This window comes from Mandrillus leucophaeus, unplaced genomic scaffold, assembly GCF_000951045.1.
Source record: "Mandrillus leucophaeus isolate KB7577 unplaced genomic scaffold, Mleu.le_1.0 Scaffold467, whole genome shotgun sequence".
In the NCBI taxonomy this organism is placed as follows: domain Eukaryota; kingdom Metazoa; phylum Chordata; class Mammalia; order Primates; family Cercopithecidae; genus Mandrillus; species Mandrillus leucophaeus.
Window position 1 is genome coordinate 497,659 of NW_012104998.1, and position 20,917 is coordinate 518,575.

The window sequence follows — 20,917 nt, forward strand, 5'->3', positions numbered from 1 at the left end:
AACGGCCGGCAAGCACCGCTGGCCCAGGGCAGTGAGGGGCTTAGCACCCGGGCCAGCAGCTGCAGAGGTTGCCGGGTCCCCCAGCAGTGCTGGCCCGCCAGAGCCGCACTCAAATTCTCACCCGGCCCTAGCTGCCTCCCCCTGGGGCAGGGCTTGGGACCTGCAGCCCCCCATGTCTGAGCTTCTCCCCATGCGGTGGGCTCCCTCACGGCCTGAGCCTCCCCTACAGGTGCCGCCTCCTGCTCCGTGGCGACTGGTGCCATCCCGGTCCCACGGACAGCCCAAGGGCTGAGGAGTGCAGGTCTGGCTCGGGACTGGCAGGCAGCTGGCTTGCAGCCCTAGTGCAGGATCCACTGGGTGAAGCCAGCTGGGCTCCTGAACCAGATGGGGACTTGGAGAACTTTTAGATCTAGCTGGAGGATTGTATGTGCACCAATCAGCACTCTGTGACTCTGTGTCTAGCACAAGGATTGTAAATGCACCAATCAGCACTCTGCATCTAGCTCAGGGTTTGTAAATACACCAGTCAGCACTCTGTCACAACAGACCAATCAGCTCTCTGTAAAGTGGACCAATCAGCAGGATATGGGTGGGGCCAGATAAGGGAATAAAAGCAGGGTGCCCCAGCCAGCCAGACAGTGGCAACCTCCTTGGGTACCCTTCCACACTGTGGAAGCTTTATTCTTTCGCTCTTTGCAATAAATCTTGCTGCTGCTCACTTTGGGTCCACACTGCCTTTATTAGCTGCACCACTCACCAGGAAGGTCTGCAGCTTCACTCGTGACAGCGAGACCACGAACCCACCAGAAGGAAGAAACTCCAGACACATCTAAATGTCTGAAGGAACAAATTCTGGACACACTATCTTTAAGAACTGTAACACTCACAGCGAGGGTCTGCGGCTTCATTCTTGAAGTCAGTGATGAAGTATTTTTATGTTTTCCTTGTTTTTATCTATTTTAGTATTTCAACTTTTATTTCAGATACAAGGGATCCATGTGGAGGTTTGTTACGTGGGTATACTGTACCCAGGCAGTGAACATAGTACCCAGTAGGTAGCTTTTCAACCCACACCCCACCCCCTCTAGCAGTCTGCAGTGTCTGTTGTTCCCATGTTTATGTCCATGTATGCTCAATGTTTAGCTCCCATTTATAAGAACTTGCAGTATCTGCTTTTCTCTTCCTGAATTAATTTGCTTAGGATTATAGCCTCCAGCTCCATCCATGTTGCTGCAAAGGACATGACTGTTCTTTTTTACGGTTGCCTAGTATTCCATGGTGTATAGTACCACATTTTCTTTAGCCAGTCCACCACTGATTGGCACTAGGTTGATTCCATGTCTTTGCTGTAGCACAGCAATGCACATGTGAGTGGATGTGTCTTTTTGGTATAATGATTCATTTCCCTTTGGGTATACACGCAGCAGTGGGATTGCTGAGTTAAATGGTTGCTCTGTTTTAAGTTATTTGAGAAATCTCCAAGCTGCTTTCCACAGTGGCTGAACTAATTTACATCCCATCAACAGTGTATAAGCATTCCCCTTTCTCTGCAGCCTCATACTGGTACAAAAACAGACATACAGACCAATGGAACAGAACAGAAAACTCAGAAACAAAGCTGTACACTCGCATACACCTGATTTTTGACAAGGTCAACAAAAACAAGCAATGGGGAAAGGAATTCCTATTCAATAAATGGTGCTGGGATAACTGGCTAGTTATATGTAGCAGAATGAAACTGGACCCTTAACTTTCACCACATATCAAAATTAACTCAAGATGGATTAAAGATTTAAATGTAAACCCTCAAACTATAAAAATCCTAGAAGAAAACCTAGGAAATACCCTTCTTGACTTCAGCCTTGGCAAAGAATTTTTGGTTAAGTCCCCAAGAGCAACTGTAACAAAAACAAAAATTGACAAGTGGGACCTAATTAATTAATTAAAGAGACTCTGTATAGCAAAATAAACTATTTACTTTAAACAGACAACTTACAGAATAGGAGAAAATATTTACAAACTGCATCCAACAAAGGGCTAATATCCAGAATCTATAAGGAACTTAATTCAACAAGCAAAAAACAACCCCATTAAAAAACAGGCAAAAGACATGAACAGACACTTCTCAAAAGAAGGCATACAAGTGGTTAATAAACATGAAAAAATGCTCCATATCACTAATCATCAGAGAAATGCAAATTAAAACCACAATGAGATGCCATCTCACACCAGTTAGAATGGCTATGATTTAAAACATCAAATAATAAGGTGGTTTTTTAACTGCAGGTCACAACACCTTACTAGGTCATGAGATCAATTTAATACAGTTGCAACCAGCATTTCGGAGAGAAATAAACAGAACTAAAAATAGAGTGCAACAAATACAGCAAGAGTCCATAATTTTTTTAATGTATAAATTTTTTTTATTTATAAATGTGTTATTACATATAATGTATATTGTATCTATGTTGTGTTCAAAAATGCTTAAAAGCTACTGGTAATAGGACTCTGTCACATATATAAAACGTGATTTTGCCCCAGGGAACATTGCTAATACATTTTATCATAGGCCTATAATATTTACCTCTGGTAAGTTTATTAAAGAAAGTGCCAGAACCCAAGTTATAAAAATTAGCTCTAATAGATATTAGATATATCATGAAACTACAATAATCAAAATAGTGTCATACTGTTAAGAAGTATGCAGATTAGTGAATCAGAAAAGAAGGTCCAAAAACAGACCTAAATATTTATATGAAGAATTTGGTACATGCTAACAGTAACATCCCACTTTATCACTAGTTGGGTAAAATATGGGTTGCTAAACAAATGATGTTGACACAATTGGCTAATTAGCTGAGGAAGAAATGAAGTTGGAACTATACCTCACATCAGAAAAAAATTCCAAATGGATGAAAAATTTAGAGAAAAACAACAAAAGTGTAGGGAGCAAAAGCAAGTTTTTGTGTTTGTTGGCTTTTCAATAACCTTGCAACAGAAAAAATCTTTCTAAATATGAAACCCAGGAGCCATAAAAGGAAAGTCTGATAAATTTGAATATTTTAAAATGTACATAGAGAAAAAAAATAAGTAAAGCTTCAAAAATTGTAATTTAAACCACAGATTTTTCAAATAAAGAGCTCCTAAAATTGATAAGAAAACAGTCAAAACTCAAAAAACGGGCAAGACAGGAGCAAACAGTTTGCAGAAAATAAATATAAGTGACTCTTAAACCTGTGAAAATATGCTCCACCACACTCCAAGAAAACTGTAAATTAATCCTATACTGCAATTTTATTTTTTACTTCATATAGGCAAAGATCAAAATGTTTGATAGCACACTGAATCTTAAAGGTGTGGAGAAAGAGTTCTCATATTTTGCTGATTATTAACTAGCAAATATTAATATATAATTTGCTGAGTATATACTGATAAAATTTCCATGAAGGCCAATCAAAATTAATATCTCTCCATTGTGCTAGCAATTCAATTTGTGGGAATCTATCTTACATCTATATCAGAATGTGAGAAATTACAAATGTGTAAGGTGATTCACTGTGGCACTTTTGTAATAGTGGAAGATTTGAAACCACTTAAATACTCATTAATAGAAGACTCAATGAATAATTAAATTGTCATTCCATACAGCTAGAAAGAAGAAAAAAAGAGAAGAGGAAAAGGAGAGGAAGGAGAAAGAAGATAATCTATTTTTTAATCTTGAAATATAAAATGATAGCCCACTATCAACTACATGAAGGACTAAAAAACTTTCCCTAAAAAATTCTCAATCATCTAGAATCATGAGCTAAAGATGCATGCTCCCTAGCAGTTAGGTATTATTTCCAAGTATTAATACATTCTCCTATAAATTCCAGATAGAACAGAATTTACTTACAAGTTTAAAGTTATTTCTTAAATCTTGTCTGAGCTTTGCAGAAAGATCTAACTCAGGTAAAGATAGTTTAGAAATTAAATGTCTAGACAGAATCAGCTATATTATTTTTAATCCCACTCTCCTTCCTTTTCATATCATATTCTGACAGATTTATGGAGAACAGCTAAAAGAAAGGGCAAAAGGCAATATATTTTTAATTATAAAATCTTGCTCCTAAATTAGAAAGAAACAAATCAGGCCAAAAAAAGAAAAAAAGAAAAAAAGGCAGTAACACAGCCTGAGTCCTGCAAACCCCAAAACGCTGTTAACTACTTAAAAAAAAAATTCTGCTTTCATTCAAGGAGTTTGTTCGTGCTTACACACCCTGGAAATCCCCTCTGCTTCACAACTAACCCAGAACCTGCTCTAAAGTGCCAACACAGTGCCTAACTTCCCTTCGTCTTTGAAAGGAAACGTGTAGAAAATTTAAGCCCCTTCACTGATCAAGTCGCTTCACTTTTCTGGGCCTTACGTTCCTCAGGAATAAAGTGGGGCTATTAATACATACTTCAAAGGGCTATTGTAAGGACTCAATAAAATTAAATGATTTGACTGTAAAAAGTCTATACTATAAAAGCCCCTGTATGTGCTTTAGATCAATAATAATACCACAAGTTTTACCAATAGTTTGTCAACATTTATAAACTTTTTGGGTTTCAACATTGGATACCAGGAAAGTAACTTTTCCTGCTTCCTATTCCTGACTGAGAAATGGGCTCCTGTCTTCACATGGCAGCAGAGTAGATGAATCCCTGAAAGGACCCATAACCTAACTGCTCCCACATGTATAAGAAAAATATGTCTACATTTCAGTTGTTCCTAGGTATTCTGATTCGGGGGCCAAAAAGACCATTTAGCTTGTCATCTTCAAAGGGCACTAGACTGAGGTAAGATCCATCCCTTTGTAGTACGCATGTATGCGTGGTTCATAAATCAAGTTTCTCGGCTGAGGACTGCCTGTAGTGCATCCTTAAGGATTACTTTATGCTTTACAGTGTGCATATGTCTTCTGATCTATCCTCAAAACAAACCTGTGAGAAAACTGAGATGTGGACAGAAAGACCAAATTAATGACAACAAAAAAATACAGAATCTTTATTTCTAATTCCATTTACTAATGACTTCATTGAATTGAATGAGCTATTTCCTTTCTTTATAAAGCAGAAACAATTTATCAGTCATTTGCAGAAGCCATCAAGTTTTCAATGTTTCCACAGAAATGAAGCAGAATTTACTACCATCTATACTCAATTCTATTGCTAATTTTTTATAAAAAGAAAATAGTTTGGGTTATTTTTGTTCTCTTTTAGTGAAAAAAAATCAGAAGCAGAAAAGAGAATGAAAAAGGAAAAATTTAAATTCCTGAAACTTCTAGTGCATAAATTCAACAGTAAATCTGACTAATGTTAAATATGTAGACAGTAAATCTTTGTGCACTGCAGTAGTAAGAGAGTAGACTGTGAAAGTTATCCAAGTGGAAAGCAGAAAGGAAATGGGAAGTGATTTTACTCTGAAAGAAAACCAAAAGGTGAAAGAGTCAAACAGTAAATAGGACAGGCAAGAATACTCAGGTAGAAATCTTGGGGATATCCCGGGAACATTCATCAGCTCAAATGACGTGTCTTGTACATCTCATTGGTGGTTTTCCTTCCACTGTCTAACTTATACAAATATCTGAGTAACTCAAGAGCAATGTACAACTGGAAGATGAGTCATTCCACCAGTAATCAACGAGATTAAGGGAAATTCTATTTTCCTGTGAACTTCGGCACAGTTTGAATCTGTTTCATTATTCCTGCTAGGAATCACTACAAATCCAGGTTTGCACACTTTTTCTTCTGCCATTATTAAGTAAATAATAGTAAGTTAAGTGGTAGGTAATTTCCCATCCTCAAAACACATACATCAGTCTCATAAGGTGGCAGAATTACCGGTATGGTTAAACAGCATGTGTTACTGAGTCCAAAGATGTGGGTTTGAATCCTGACTTCATCACTTAACCTGTGTGGTTTCAGCAAGTTACCGAACTTTTCTGAGCCTCAGTTTCCTCATTTGTCACGGAGAGAAAATACTCATTCCCTCAAAGTTACTGTAAAGATTAACTGAAATGGTGGCTATGACATAATAAATGTAAGTACTGGATTATTTAATGTATAAATAACCATATTTATTACACACACCTACTGGATGCCACGCATTGTGGAAAATACGCAAACGGATGTCCCGTCCCTCAGAGTTTCTAATCTGGTTGAAATAACAATAGACACTAACGTGAAAAACTAAACACTAAAACAAGAACACATAGTATAGGACCAATAGCCAGATGTGTGCCAGGGTTAATAAATGCTACAAGTTCCAAGGAAGAAAAGATAAATGCAGACTACAGAGGTCAAAAAAGGTTGTGTGACAGAAAAGGGACTGAGATAGCCATGAAGGAAAAACAGGATTTGGAGGTAGGAGTATATTTTAGATAAGGGGAAAAAGAAAAGGAAGAAAACACAAAGCAGTCTAGAGCCACTAATTAGCTGGCACTGGCTGAAGCAGAGTCTCTAGAGGAGAATGGTAAGCAATATGGCCTGAAAAGTAGGCTGCGGCCAAACTGGAAGAATTACTTTCAGGGCAGGAATGGGTAACTGCTGAAGGTTTTGAGGCAGGGGAGTAACAGCATTACATCAGCGTTTTGAAAAGAATGACCTGGAGTGCAAGATCCACTGCTGCTTAGGAGAGGAGCATCAACAGCAGCACCATGGTTCCTCTGTGGATTTCTTCTGTTGGAATCTGGACGACTGGAATGATGGAAATGTGTGGGATTTGCCAATCTCCGAAATCAAGTATCCAGAGAATCAGTGAAGAGAAGGTTTGAATTCACACTTATGGTAGTGGGAAATCCGAGAAAGACAACATTAATCTACTCATGATTCCTCATAGATTTGCATTCTCCAGAATATCCAAGTCTTTCTCATAGAATTATAACTAAAAAGATTGTACAGGAGGAACAATCCAAAGTTTTAATCAAAGAAGGTAGTGTTAAGTTGCTGCTTACAATAGTTGATACCCCAGGATTTGGAGATGCAGTAGATAATAGTAATTGCTGGCAGCTCGTTATCGACTACATTGATACTAAACCTGTGGACTACCTAAATGCAGAATCATGAGTGAACAGATGTCAGGTGCCCGATAACAGGGTGTAGGTTTGTTTATACTTCATTGCTCCTTCAGGACATGGAATTAAACCAGATAATAACTTTAAAACAGATAATGAAAGAAATCTAAGAACTTAAAACATATAAATTTCCAGAAACAGATGAAGAAGACAACAAGCTTGTTAAAAAGATGAAGGACCATTTACCTCTTGCTTAGGTAGGCAGTAATACTGTATCACTGAACTTAATGGCAAAAGGGTTAGGGGAAGGCAGTATCCTTGGGGTGTTGCTAAAGTTAAAAATGGCGAACATTGTTTTTACAATTTTAAGAAATACGTTAATAACACATATGCATGATTTGAAAGATGTTATTAAATGCCCACTATGAAAGCAGAAAACTGGCAGTTGTGACTTATAATGTAGTTGATAACAAATAAGGGCTAAAAGACTTCTGGCACAAATGGAAGAAGAAAGGAGTATGTAGCTAAAATGAAGGACGGAGCTGGAGATGGAGCAGGTGTTTGAAATGAAGGTCAAAAAAAAAAAAGCTCAAAAACTGAAGGACTCTGAAGTTGAGTTCCAATGGCAGCGCCACAAGCAAATGAAAAAGAAGCATAACACAAAGAATTAGAGAAAAAACATTGTCAGTTTGAGGATGAGAAAGCAAACTGGGAAGCTCAACAACATATTCTGAAACAACAAAGCTCTTTGAGAACCTTCAAAAAGAAAAAGAATAAAGAGAAGATCTTTTAAACTACCGACCAAGAGTTATGCATTATTAATAGTTACCAATATCCCAACTTGGACATCAGTGTTTGTTGGATCCATTTGACCAATTTGCACCAGTTTTATCCATAGTGATAGATTTAACAGCATGACAAAAATTATTTTGTTGTTGTTCTTAATGGAGATTAAGATGCCTTGAATTGTTTAGGGTGTTGTGTACTTATTAATAGAAACTAACAGGCCAGGCACTGTGGCTCACACCTGTAATCCCAGCACTTTGGGAGGCCAAGGCGGGTGGATCACTTGAGGTCAGGAGTTCGAGACCAGCCTGGCCAACATTCTGAAAACCTGTCTCTACTGAAAATACAAAAAGTAGCTGAGTGTAGTGGTGGGTGCCTGGGTTTTAAATACTAGTTTAGCTTCACTGATCACATAGTTTACAGTAATAATGAATGCTGTGGTTTGGATCTGATCATCCAGCTCTGCTAATCTGGTACTTAATAATCAGTTCTTGTTTACTAATAGTCATTTGACGTTTCTCTGATTGCAAGTGGAGAAGCCTTGTACCATCAACACAATGGTGAATGACTTGGGAAGAAACCACATCCAAAAATATCCAAAGGTCTGGCCCATGTTTAGGATAGGCTCCGAAGTATATTTTGAAAAAAATGAACGTCTGGGCGTGGTGGCTCATGCCTGTAATCCCAGCACTTTGGGAGGCTGAGACGGGAGGATCACGAGGTCAGGAGATCGAGGCCATCCTGGCTAACATGGCTAACATTTCTACTAAAAATATAAAAAATTAGCTGGGCATGGTAGCAGGTGCCTGTAATCCCAGCTACTTGGGAGGCTGAGGCAGGAGAATGGCGTGAAACCAGGAGGCGGAGCTTGCAGTGAGCCGAGATCGCGCCACTGCACTCCAGCCTGGGTGACAGAGCAAGATTCTGTCTCAAAAAAAAAAAAAAAAAAAGAAAAGAAAAAAGAAAAAAAAATCAACTACCGTTAATAGGACAAGAAATATTGACAATGACTACAAAAAGAAGTATTAATTTATGATAAGAACTTTCACCTAAGTCTAATGACTCCTGAGCATCTACTCTGCGAATAAGTTCTTTTCAATTCCCACTGACATTGTATCTGGGAACATTGTACCTTGATATGGCCTTACGATATTTTCTTGAAAAACATCCTCTGCCTATTTTTCTCATTTTGGAAAATTCTGCAGGTTATATAATCAAGATAAGCATTTATACTGTATGAATCTGCAAAGGAACTACAGTATTTTTATTAATATGACAGAATGCACTTTTGCCATTGGTGGTTTTTCAGTCAGCTTGCAAAGAATCACACTGTTAAAGCAGTGATCAGCCTAGAGAGAAGCCTGCTTTTGAAACAACCTGAGTTATCTGCTAATTCAAAACATCTGAACAAAAATACTCCTGGCACAAATGCAGTGAACTCATTACAAAAACAAAAACAAAAATAAAACACCTACGTTTAAATTAGCCCTGTAGGTAGCTTAATCCATATGCATTCCACCCTTCCAATTATAAGTCTCTGAAAGAAAAGCCAGAACTCCTAAATGCAGGAAATCACATTTTACTTCTGTGCAGCTGCTTCATAGCAAAGGAAAATGCAAAAACAAAGAGGAAATGCACTGGAGACCTTGTAAAGAGTGGAAATCCCCTCACTCCACATCTCCCAATTAGCACTGTAGGGGACGTAGGCTCTCAGGTTCAAGTTTCCCTTTGTGTAAAGCCTAACCACACCAGAATTAATCTGCAGTTGCCACCTGTGATAAAAGCAGGGGTTGTGCACACTGGAGCATTCCACATTGCCTCTTCAGCTATAGCTTTTACCACACAATGGATTAACCTGTACAGGAGTTTTTAAAAACCTGTACAGGATTTTTAAAAACTCCTCCCCTAACCCAGAAAAAAAATGTTAATAACCTCTTTGCAAAGCAAAAACAATGCAGTACAGTAGGAAACCTTTATAGAACTGACTCTGAATCTAAATTAGTTGTTCTATTCTATTAAGAAATTTTATCTTGTGCATTTAAAAAATGGAAAAAGAAACATATGTGCAAATGTCATGACAATTTTCAGCATTTAAAAAGTATCATGTGCTTTAAGAAGGGGACTTTCACTCTCTATAGTGGTATTTCTGAACCAGTTATATCCTTTCTAATGAATATATACTATATATATTATAATAAACATATAATATGTTTACTTGAGGAAATCTTTACTATAGGAAGATGTTGCTTCTCCATGAAAATCACTGAGAAAGCAATGTTTTATAATCTCCCTTTTCATAACTTCTATCATGAAAGCATATGTGTATTTGTCAGCTTTTTTTTTTTTTTTTTAAATAGACATGGGGTCTCACTATGTTGCCTAGGCTTGTCTCAAACTCCTGGGCTCAAGCGATCCTCCCACCTCAGCCTCCCAAAGTGCTGGGATTACAGTTGTGAGCCACCACAGCTGGCCCTTTGTCAGCTTTTAAAAAAAGATTTTCAAGATGAAAATCTTAAACATATATAAAGGCAGACAGAATAGTATAATAAATCCCCATGAACCCATAAACTAGCTTTATCATCTCATGACCAATTTTGTTTCATATATAACTCCATCTATTCCATCCCCTATTTCCCAGTTATTTTTGAAGCATATCTTAGACATCACATAATTTCATCCATAAATATTTCAGTTTAGCTCTGAATCTAAAGAGTTTGGGCCAGGTACGGTGACTCACGCCTGTAATTCCAGCACTTTGGGAAGCCAAAAAAAAGGGCAATCACTTGAGCCCAGAAGTTCGAGACCAGCCTGGGAAAATGGTGAAACCCCCTCTCTACAAAAAGTACAAAACTTAGCCGGGTGTGGTGGCACGCACCTGTAGTCCTTGCTACTCAGGAGGCTGAGGTGGGAGGATCACCTGAGCCTGGGAGGTTGAGGCTGTGGTGAGCCGTGATTGTGCCACTGCACTCCAGCCTGGGTGACAGATTAAGACCCTGCCTCAAAAAAAGAAAAAAAAAAAAAAAAAAAAAAAAAAAGAGTTTTAACTCACTAACATTATTAACCCTAAATAAAAATCAACAAAAATTTCTTAATACCTCCAATAACTGGTGTTCAGATTCCCCTGATTGTTCAAATCAGGAACTAAGGGTCCAATATGATCCATACACTGCAAATGGTTGCTTTATCTCAAATTGCTTTTATCTATAGGTCATTGCTCCATCTCTCTCTTTTTTTTTTTCCAATTGATTTATTGGAAGAAACTGGGTTGCCCTGTAGTTTCCCACAGATGGTATTTGGTAATTGTACCCTTGAGGTGTAATTTAACATATTCCTCTGCCCCCTGTTTTTCCAGTAAATTAGTAGTGAGCTCTAGATGATTGATCAGATTCAGGTTTGATATTTTCATGTACCAAATCCTTAACTCTCCTATTTCCTATTTCTTAAAGTCTTGAAGAACCACAAGCCATATTTCAACCTATAGCTAAAAAGTAGTGTTGATTAATAAGGAGGTGTCATGTGCTCTGCTCAAGACATAACAACTTGGAATTTCTCCCTTTAGATATTAAGGAAAGGAGCTTCACATCATCAAAACCTCAGCAATGATTTGAGGCTGACTTCCTTCCCTCCCAAACTGACACTGTGCTACATACAGACTCTGCACTTTTAATTCACCTAAATCACAACTTTCGGTTCTACTTTGCACTGTCTTTGGGGCTCCACTCTCATCTCTGCTCCCACTAGGAAAAGCTGACCTTATCTAACTTTCTTAACACATAACTAACTATGTGTTATGTGTTAGTTAGAAAGCCTTAACACTGCAGAACTGGATGGGCTTTGGAGATCATCTGGACCAACTGTCTCTGTTTAAAGACCAGGAAAAAGAACAAAGTGCTGAAGTAACTTTCCCAAGGTTATTATAAAGATATATGTTAAGTTAGTTAATATTTATAAAGTACTCATAACAGTGACTAGCTTCTAATAACCCTTATATAAATATTTGCTTTTTAAAAAGCAAGTTAAAATTAGTTAACAAACAGAATTAGTATTTGAGTGAGGACCTCTTAACCTTCTCTAAGAATACAAATAATACTCCCTTCTACTTTGCAGTTTGGGGGAATAATGCACTCTACATATACCTAAATATTCCAGATAACTGAGGCATGCTCCTTTAAACACCCAATTTTATTTCATTTTAATCTTTTAAAATCAAGATAATCCAAGATGGAAACTGTTGTCAGAAATATAGTATACAGTTTCCTTCATCAAATGAAGAACACTGAACAATATCTTATTAAATTTTTCAGTGACCCTTTCATTATGAATACAGGGAAGCTTAATGAATAGAACTCATATTTGGGAATCAGACAGATGTGCATTCCAATCTTAATTCTGTTACTTACAAACCTTGCTTGGCAAGTCACTTAACCTCTCTGAGGTTTAGCAAAAAAGGGGAGGCTGCCTTCCTTGTAGTATTGTCACAAAAATTAGAAATAACTGATACAAAGATCCTAGCACAAAGATCTTAGCCTGACACTAAGAATTCAGTATGGTAACTATTATTTATTTATTCAACAAATTGAGCATCTTTATGTAAAGCACTATTCTAAGTTATGAAGATACAGCAGTATTCTAAACAGACAAAAATCCTTACCCTTGTGGTGCTTTCACTCTATACAAAGAAAAGATATATAGTAAAAGCTGTGTGTGTGTGTGTGTGTGTGTGTGTGTGTGTAGCATATCAGATAAGTGCTATGGAGAAAAATAAAGCAGAGATAGAAAATAGGGAGTGCTAGGGGATATGAAGGAAAGCGCGGAATCAAGGATGATTCTGACCTTTTTGACCTGAATAGCTAGAAGGAAAAAGTTGTATTTACTGAGACAGGGAAGACTATAGGAGGAACATGTGTATAAAGATTGGGAGTTTGGTTCAGTGGAGATCAGAGGCCTTATTCTCAACATTTCGGCTGCTGCTTTTTCACACTGATAGATTTTTCTTCCTTCAGAAGTAAGCTGTCAGTCTTCAGCACCAGTATTATTGTTTCTAATCTAGTATCTTATTCACATTATTCTATTCTCTAAGAAGACCAAATGAAAAAGCAATAAAATCGATACACTTAGGCAACAGCTATAGAAAAACTAGGCAGAATTTTTAAAGAAATTTTTTAAGAAAAGTAACACTAAAAGTGTATCACAGCCGGGCGTGGTGGCTCAAGCCTGTAATCCCAGCACTTTGGGAGGCCGAGACGGGTGGATCACGAGGTCAGGAGATCGAAACTATCCTGGCTAACCCGGTGAAACCCCGTCTCTACTAAAAAATACAAAAAACTAGCCGGGCGAGGTGGCGGGCGCCTGTAGTCCCAGCTACTCGGGAGGTGAGGCGGGAGAATGGCGTGAACCCGGGAGGCGGAGCTTGCAGTGAGCTGAGATCGGGCCACTGCACTCCAGCCTGAGCAACAGAGCGAGTCTCCGTCTCAAAAAAAAAAAAAAAAGTATATCACTTTGGGAAGTACCTCACTTCTAAATATTGTTTCTAAAAATTCACTTAGAAGATGATTATATAGAACTCACAAAACTTTTCCCATAAATAAAAATTTATTTAAAAATGGCTTGGTTTCCATGACAAATGATGCACCGGGTTATAGTATAACAGTAATAATGCCAACCTGAATCTGAGAGAGAAAAGATCACAGGCTGTAAGAAAGACAAGACTCTCTTGCCCTTGGCGCAAGAAAAGTCAAATATCTCCTTTGCACACTCCCACCTTGTTTAAACCTCGTAAAGGTGACTTTATCCCTCTGTCTCTAGCACACTCCACATACAACGTTCCACTTGAGCACCCCCCTCAGATCAGCCCCTCAAAACGTTCTCTATGAAAAATCACCAACCCAACTCTAAAACAGCAGCAGCCAAACACCCATACCCACACCGAATTCTCATTTCCTTGTAAAGCCAAACTCAGCTATGCTTTAGCAGGAAAGTACTGCTGCAAGCTAAATCTCATAAAAAAGACTGGATCCCAGCTGGTAGAATTTCAGTCAAGTGTTACATAAAAGAAAAAGAATGAAGAAATTAGGAAAGCATTTGACATTGGGAAGGTCACTGCTAGGAGTGACCTGCTTGGCCTTTTAAGTTTTTAACCTTCCTAAAATTCTGAATTCATTGATTTTTCTAGAAGTTTCACATTTTTGGCCAGAATTCTTGCACCAACACACCTGAATGGTAACTGTTTTAGGGCACCAGAAACTGTGCTGCTGTAAGACAGTATACTTAATCAATAAATGTTGTGTGACTTCTGATTGCTCCGCCAACAGCCATTTCCCCATCTTTCTCCCTCTGTTCAGGCCTCCCTATTACCTGAGACACAACAATATTGAAATTATGCCAATTAATAATTCTACAATGGCCTCTAGGTGTTCACGTGAAAGGAAGAGTCTCAGGTCTTATACTTTAAATCAAAAGCTAGAAATCATTGAGTTTAGTGAGGAAGGCATGTCGAAAGCTAAGACTGGGCCGGGCATGGTGGCTCACGCCTGTAATCCCAACATTTTGGGAGGCCGAGGCAGGCAGATCACTTGAGGCCAGGAGTTCTAGACCAGCCTGGGAAACATGGCGACACCCCATCTCTACTAAAAATTAGCTGGGTGTGGTGACACATGCCTGTAATTCCCAGCTACTCAGGAGGCTGAGGCATGAGGATTGCTCAGCTGAACCCGGGAGGCGGAGGATGCAGTGAACCGAGATCGTGCCACTGCACTCCAGCCTGGGTGACAGAGCAAGACTCTGTCTCCCTGCCTCAAAAAAAAAAAGAAAAAAAAAAAAGCTAAGATAGGCCAAAAGCTAGGTACCAAACTTTGCAAATGCAAAGTTCTCGAAAGAAATTAGAAGTGCTACTTCAGTGAACAAATAAATAAGAAAGCAAAATAGCCTTATTGCTGATATGAAGAAAGTTTTAGTGGTCTGGATAAAAGATCAAACCAGCCACAACATTCTCTTAAGCCAAAGCCTAATTCAGAGCAAGGCCTGAATGCTTCAATTCCACAAAGGCTAAGAGAGGTGAGGAAGTTGCAGAAGAAAAGTTGGAGGCTAGCAGAATTTGGCTCAAAAGGTTTAAGAAAATAAGCAATCTCCATAACATAAAAATGCAAGGTGCCAGGCATGGTGGCTCAATCTGTAATCACAGTACTTTGGGAGGCTGAAGCAAGAGGATCACTCAAGGTCAGGAGTTTGAGACGAGCTTGCACAGCATAGCAAGATCCTATCTCTACAAAAAATTTAAAAATGATCCAGGTATGGTGGTATGCTTGTAGTCTAGCTACTCGGGAGGCTTAGATGGGAGGATTGCTTGAGCACAGGAGTTCGAGGCCCCAATGGACTATGATCGTAGCACCACACTCCAGCCTGGATGACAGAATGAGACATTGTATTTAAAAAAAAAAATTAAAAAGTGCAACATATAGGCTGCTGGGTGGTTACGGGCAAAGACGGGTGTAACCAACGCAAAAAACAAAACAAGTGCCAGGTGAAGCATCAAGTACTGATGTAGAAGCTGCAGCAAGTTATGCAGAAGATCTAAGATCACTAATGAAGGTGGCTACACTAAACAACAGATTTTCCGTGGAGACAAAACAGCCTTCTACTGGAAGAAGATGCCATCTAGAACTTTCATAGCTAGAGAGAAGTAGTCAATGCCAGACTTCAAAACTTCAAGGGACAGGCTGACTCTCTTGTTATGGGCTAATACAGCTGGTGACTTTAAATTGAAGTCAATGCCCATTTACCATTCCAAAAATCTTAGGGTCCTTAACAATTATGCTAAATCTCCTCTGCCTAAGCTCTATCAATGGAACAAAGCCTGGCTAATAGCACATCTGTTTATAGCACGGTTTACTGAATATTTCAAGCCCACTGTGGAGACCTACTGCTCCAAAAAAAAGACTCTTCAAAACAATATTGCTCAGTGACAACGCACATAGTCACCCAAGAGCTCTTATGGAGATGTATAAGGAGATGAAAGTTGTTTTCATGTCTACCAACACAACATCCATTCTAAAGCCCACGGATCAAAGAGTAAATTCGACTTTCTGGCCTTATTATTTGAAAAATATGTTTTGTAAGGCTATAGCTGTCATCGACAGTGATTGCTCTGAAGGATATGGGCAAAGTCAATGGAAAACTTTCTGGAAAGGATTCACCATTCTACATGCCACTAAGAACATTTGTGATTCATGGAAACAGGTCAAAATATCAACAGTAACATGTTTGGAAGAAGTTGACACCAACCCTGATGGATGACTTGGAGGGGTTCAAAATTTCAGTGAAAGAAGAAACTGCAGATATGGTGGAAATAGCAAGAGAACTAGAATTAGAAGTGGAGCCTGAAGATGTGACTGAATTGCTTCAATCACAAAATAAAACTTGGATTAGGAATTTCTTCTTATGGATGAGCAAAGAAAGTGGTTTCTTGAGATAAAACTCACTCCTAGTGGACACATTGTAAATATTGTTAAAATGATAACAAAGAATTTAGAATATTACGTAAACTTAGTTGACAAAGCAGCAGCAGGATTTGAGAGGACTGACTCCAATTCTGAAAACAGTTCTAATGTGGTAAAACGCTTTCAAAAAGCACTGCATGCTGCAGAAAAATTTTCTGTGATGAGAAGAGTCAATTTATGTGGCAAACTTCATTACTGTCTTATTTTAAGAAATTGCCACACAGTGGTTCATGCCTGTAATCCCAGCACTTTGGGAGGCTGAGGCGGGTGGATCATTTGAGCCCAGGAGTTCAAAACCAGCCTGGGCAACGTGGCAAAACTCCATCTTGACAAAAAATTAGAAAAAATCAGCTAGACATAGTGATGTGAGCCTGAAGTTGCAGCTACTCAGGAGGCTGAAGTGGGAGGATCATGTGAGCCTGAGAAGTGGAGGCTACAGTAAGCCACGATCTTGCCAGTGCACTCCAGCCTGGGTGACAGAGTGAGACTCTGTCTCAAAAAAATAAAGAAATTATCATAGCTATCCCAGCCTTCAATAAACACCACCACTTTGATCAGTCAGCAGCTATCAACATCAAGGCAAGCAAGACTCCCCATCAGCAAAAAGATTACAACTTGCTGAAGGCTCAGATGACCATCAGCATATTTTTTAGCAATAAAGTATTTTTAAATTAAGGTATCTATACACGGTTTTTGGATTTTTTTGTTTGTTTGTTTTTAGATATAATGCTATTGATACTTAATAGTCTACAGCATAGTGGAAAGATAAGTTTTGTTGTTGTTTAGAGGCAGAGTCTCACTCTGTCACCCAGGCTGGAATTCAGTGGCACAATTATAACTCATTGTCACCTTGAACTCCTGGGCTTGAGTGATCCTACAAACTCAGCCTTCCAAAGTAGCTAGGACTACAGGTACACACCACCAAGCCTAGCTAATTAAAAAAAATTTTTTTGTAGAGATGAGGTCTCACTATGTTCCCCAGGCTGCAGTCGAACTCCTGGCCTCAAGCAATGTTCCTGCCTAGGCCCCAAAGCAGTGGGATTACAGGTGTGAGCCACCATATCCAGCCATGGAAAGATAACTTTTATATGACCTGGGTAACCAAAAAATTTGTGTGACCCACTTTATTGCAATATTTACAATAAAGCTTAGAACCAAACTTGCAATGTCTTCAAAGTATGCCTGTACTTTAAAATACGTGGCTTAAAACTATATTTTGCAGATAATTAAATTTCTTTCTCAGATTTTAAAAAAGTCACTAAGCCCCCAAAGTTTTCCATTTACCACACAACATTTATTTAAATGTGGGGAAAAAACCCCACAGTTCATTTTAGAGATGACAAGATCTTCAAACCCAGAGAAAAGAGAAGGCTCTGGAGACTGTGATAAAGAGCTCAGTTCACATCTTTCAGTTTGTAACCAAATAAAGAAAAAAATATATATCCCTAAAGACCTAAATTAGATAAGTTCTTATACTGACATTTCATTTGGGTCATATGTCCTGTCTTAAATTTGTATTTAGAGAAACACCAGAAGGCCCCCTCTCTGTCAATTAACTGAAGAGATACCATCAAGCAGCACAAATGGTTTGCTTTAAACTTAACCCTAAAAACTCAATTAAATGTACCACAGGCAATTTGCCTGCCTCCTTTTCTTTTCCAGAAAGGAGAATCCTAAATCATTAAAGCTTTATTTAAAATCTTCTAAATCACAGAATTATGGGGACTGTGATTATGATTAAAGTTTCATTAAATCTTCAAAATGGGGCTGGGTACGGTGGCTCACACCTGTAATCCCAGCACTTTGGGAGGCCGAGGCGGGTGGATCACCTGAGGTCAGGAGTTCGAGACCAGCCTGGCCAACATGGTGAAACCCCTTCTTTACTAAAAATACAAAAAAATTAGCCAGGCATGGTAGCAGGAGCCTGTAATCACAGCTACTCAGGAGGCTGAGGCAGGAGAATCACTTGAACCCAGGAGGTGGAGGTTGCGGTGAGCCAAGATAGTGCCATTGCACTCTAGCTTGGGCAACAAGAGCAAAACTCCATCTCAAAAAATAAACAAATACATAAATAAATACATAACAAAATTAAATTAAAGTTCAAAATGAATGGATCAGGGTGGGCCGGCTAGCTAGTCAGCCAGCCTGCCTGCCTGCCTGCCTTCCTTCCTTCCTTCCTTCCTTCCTTCTTTCCTTTCTTCCCTCCCTCCCTCCCTCCCTCCCTCCTCCCTCCTTCCTTCCTTTCTTCCTTCCTTCTTTCCTGATGGAGTCCTGCTCTGTCGCCAGGCTGGAGTGCAGTGGCACAATCTCGACTCACTGCAACCTCTGCCTCCTGGGTCCAAGCGATTCTCCTGTCTCAGCCTCCTGAGTAGCTGGGACTACAGGCGCACGCGCGCTACCAGGCCCAGCTAATTTTTCTATTTTTAGTAGAGATGGGGTTCACAATGTTGGCCAGGATGGTCTTGATCTCTTGACTTCGTTATCCGCCTGCCTCAGCCTCCCAGAGTGCTAGGGTTATAGGCATGAGGCACTGCACCTGGCCTTTTATCTTTCTTTATAGCTATTTTGACAGAAAAAAAAATTTCCCCTTTTCACAAGTGTTGATGAAATTTTTTATACTTAATAAATATTATAATCAGAATAAAACCCACTTCCATTTTGAAAAGTAAAAGAAAATGATTAGGAAGTCTCAATAAGAACTAAAAAAGCACCAGGTGCAGTGGCTCACTCCTGTAATCCCAACCTTTGGGAGGCCAAGGCTGGAGGATTACTTGAGCCCAGGAGTTCATGACAAGCCTAGGCAACAAAGTGAGACCCCCATCTCTACAAAAAAATTAAAAAATTAGCTGGTCATGGTGGTGTGTGCCTGTAGTCTCAAATACTCAGGAGGCTAAGGTGAGAGGATCACTTGAGCCTGGAAGGTTGAGGCTGCAATGAGCTATGATCATGCCACTGCACTCTAGCTTGGGTGATAAGGGTCTCGTAAAACAAACTAAAAAAGAACATAAGAAACTAATAGAAAATATACTGAGTACTGAGACTGTTGTCTTTTTGTTTTAGCTTCCTTTGTTAATATGCTTGTGTAATAAAATAGAGGGAAATAAACTTTACTTGAACTTTTACAATAGAAAGAAAAAGAAAATCATGTCTAAACCAGAGTATTTTCTAAAACTGTGGTTCAAGGACTGCTGGGTATCCCCAAGACCCTCTCAGGGGATCTGCAAAGTTAAAACTATTTTCATAACACTGAGATGTTATATGCCGTTTTCACTCTCATAAGCTCACAAGTGTACAGTAGAGTTTGGGCATAGTATCAAAGAACAATTATGATTATCTCCAAGAGCCAACAAAATCCTCTCTGCTTTTCCAACTACCTATTTCCATGAGCTTCCATTTTCTTCATATGCTTCAACCAGAACACCATACCACAACAGACTGAATATAGAAACAGATACAAAAATCCAGCTGTCAACTCTTTTCACCAAAATGATGATGCTGAAAGCAAAGAAGGAAATCCCTGCTCCTCCCAAAGCCAAGTCCAAAGTTAAGGCTTTGAAGGCCAACAAGGCAGTGTTGAAAGGCATCCAGTCACACACAAAAAAAGATCTGCAGGTCACCTATGTTCCAGTAGCCCAACACACTTTGGCTTTGAAGGTAGCCCAAACATCCTCAGTAGAGAACCTGCAGGAGAAACAAGCTTTACTATTATGCCATCAAGTTCCCCTTGACCACTGAGCTGACTGTGAAGACAATACCACATCTGTGTTCACTGTGGTTATCAAAGCCAACAAGCACCAGATCAAACAGGCTATATAAAGAAGGTCTGTGACACTGACATGGCCACGATCAACACCCTAATCAGGACTGATAGAGAGAAGCCAGCCTATGTTTGACCGGCTCCTAACTATGATGTTTTGGATGCTGCCAACAAAACTGGGATAACCTAAACTGAGTCCAACTGGCTAATTCTAAATATAAGGGTTTTTTTTGCCATTTATTTAAAAAAACTACCTGTCTTCGGCTGGGCGCGGTGGCTCACGCCTGTAATGCCAACACTTTGGGAGGCTGAGGTGGGCAGATCACCTGAGGTCGGGAGTTCGATACCAGCCTGACCAACATGGAGAAACCCCGTCTCTACCAGAAATACAAAATTATTCAGGCTTGGTGGCCCATGCCTATAATCCCAGCTACTTGGGAAGGCTGAGGCGGGAGAATCGCTTGAACCTGGGAGGCGGAGGTTGCGGTGAGCTAAGATCGTGCCATTGCACTCTAGTCTGGGCAATAAGAACAAAACTCTATCTCAAAAAACAAAACAAACAAAAAAAAAACTACCCATCTTTTATTAAGCCATATTATTGAAAAGACCTGCAAAAATGTAAGACAATGTACTCTTCTCACCAATATTGGTTTTGTTCTGGACAATAGAATTATTTTCTATAAAAATGTTATTGAGGCGGGGCGTGGTGGCTCACGCCTGTAATTCCAGTACTTTGGGGGGCTGAGGTGGGCGGATCACGAGGCTAGGAGATCGAGACCATCCTGGCTAACATGGTGAAACCCTGTCTCTACTAAAAATACAAAAAAATTAGCCAGGTGTGG

At 39.3% G+C, this 20,917-nt stretch overlaps 1 protein-coding gene and 1 pseudogene across 5 annotated transcripts in view; one reads left to right on the top strand and one right to left on the bottom strand.

Moving 5' to 3' along the window:
* Positions 1 to 20,917, bottom strand: part of KIAA0391 (KIAA0391 ortholog) — a 204,511-nt gene that overhangs the window by 143,024 nt on the left and 40,570 nt on the right. The window lies entirely within an intron of this gene.
* Positions 6,624 to 7,314, top strand: LOC105550160 (annotated as a pseudogene).